The 1,964-nt window shown below is 51.9% G+C and overlaps 1 long non-coding RNA gene across 1 annotated transcript in view; it reads left to right on the top strand.

Annotated features, from left to right (window-relative positions):
- The window catches only part of LOC109287273, a 9,052-nt gene extending 7,459 nt beyond the window's left edge, over nucleotides 1-1,593 (top strand). The window contains exon 3 of the long non-coding RNA XR_002094806.1: nucleotides 1,338-1,593. This is a non-coding gene — a long non-coding RNA (uncharacterized LOC109287273). The remainder of the gene's footprint in view (nucleotides 1-1,337) is intronic.
- Nucleotides 1,594-1,964: the final 371 nt, after the last annotated feature.

The raw sequence follows: 1,964 nt of genomic DNA, 5'->3' as shown, positions 1-1,964 counted from the left end.
TACACGGTCACTCATGAGTTGGCCAAGGCAGGCAGATGCCTGCGTTGGCCAAGGGGGAATTCTTGTGCACACCTCTCCGCTCTGCCAGGCTTTGAACACTCCCTTGCCAGCCCCTCTCCTGCCAGCTGTTGGGCGGGAGTGGAGGAGTGTTGGCAGGGGGAAGGAATGGACATTCATTCTGGCCCCAACCTCCCAGCAGGTGGGGGGGAGCCCCTGAGGTAGGGGCTTTTTCCTCTACACGGTGTCTCTGCCAGGCTGCAAATGCCCCAGCCCTGCCCCCTCACCAGGTTCCTGCCCCTCAGCCAGAGGAGAGTGAGAAGGGGTGGAATGGACCCCTACTGCAGCCCCCAGCTGGGATCTGCACAGTATGGGGGGATCCCCCCAAGGTCAGGGGCTGGCAAGGGGGTGCGGCTGGAGCATTTGCAGCCCAGCAGAGCTGTGCTGTGGGGAAAAAAGCTACTGTGTAGACTTCTACACACCAATTGTGTAGACCTCAGCGGGGGACTGGGGCCAGAGCATTCCCTCCCTGCCCCTCTACAGCTGGCAGACAGAGCCTGGTGAGGGGTAGAGTTGGGATATTTGCAGCCTGGTAGAGCTGCATTATGGGGGAGAAACCCCCCACCTTGGTGGCTTCCCCTGCCCCATCTGCTATGTAGGCTCCAGATGGGGGAGCTAAAGTGAGGGTCCATGCCCTACCCTGCACACCCCTGTGCTGCTACCAGCAGGGCTGAGGAGGCTTTCTTAGCTCTGTGACAGCCAGGGCCAGGGCCACTGCTTGACTGGAGCAGACAAGCTGGGGCAGAGACTGTCCTGCCTAACCTGTGAGGGGGAGTTTAGTGGGAGGCTGCAATGCATCCTGGGATGCCAAGGGGGCTGACACCTAACTTGTGTCTGGAGGGGATCTGGGACAGAAGTTTGATAAATCTAAACCATGCAAGTCTGATACTATATCCATTCAGGTCTATCTTAAACTGGTGTTGGCCATTTTGAAACCGGTCTGTGTACTGAACTTCTATTCTGTTACATGTTTAAACTAGTTTCCAGTCACTTATACCAGTTTATGTGTAATGTCTCTCCCTAGCCTATGGGTCTGTTCTGAGGAAGAAAGTTATCTTGGTTGAAAACTGACTCTCATAGATGGTATGCAGTAGATTAGGATCTAAAACTGTAATGTATATGCAGCATCAGTAGGGCCCATTGAAAATGTTTAGGTCATAGAATCATACAATCATAGATAATTAAGGTTGGAACCCCCTGCTCAAAGCAGGAACATCCCCAACTAGATCATCCCAGCCAAAGCTTTGTCTAGCTGGGTCTCAAAACCTCCAAGGATGGAGATTCGCTGCGTAATCTGCTCCAGTGTTTTCCTACCTTCCTAATGATAAAATTCTTTCTAATATCTAACCTAAACATCCCTTGCTGCAACTTGAGACTATTGCTCCTTATTCTGGCATCTGCCACCATTAAGAACAGTCTATCTCCATCCTCTTTCAAGCCCCTTTTCGGGTAGTTGAAGGATCCTATTAAATCCCCTCTCAGTCTTCTTCTCTAGACTAAGTAAGCCCAGTTCCCTTAGCCTGTCCTCGTACGTCATGTCCCCCAGCCCCCTCATGATTTTTGTTGCCCTCTTCTGGACTCTCTCCAGTTTCTCCACATCCTTTCTGTAGTGGGGGGCCCAAAACTGAGCTCAGTTCTCTAGATGTGGCCTCACCAGTGCTGAATAGAGGAGTATAATCATTTCCCTTGCCCTGGTGGCAACACACCTACCAGTGCAGCCCAGGATACCATTAGCCTTCTAGGGCACACTGCTGGCTCATATTCAGCTTATTGTCCACTGTAACCCCCAGGTCCTTTTCTGTAGAGCTGCTGCCCAGCCAGCCCCCAGCCTGTACCAGTTCATGGAATTGTTCTGTCCTAAGTGCAGGACTTTGCATTTGCTCTTGTTGAACATGAGATTTATTTTG

Source organism: Gavialis gangeticus, unplaced genomic scaffold (genome assembly GCF_001723915.1).
Source record: "Gavialis gangeticus isolate Ggan-Ray unplaced genomic scaffold, GavGan_comp1, whole genome shotgun sequence".
Classification (NCBI taxonomy): domain Eukaryota; kingdom Metazoa; phylum Chordata; order Crocodylia; family Gavialidae; genus Gavialis; species Gavialis gangeticus.
This window is presented reverse-complemented; position numbering and strand designations above follow the sequence as displayed.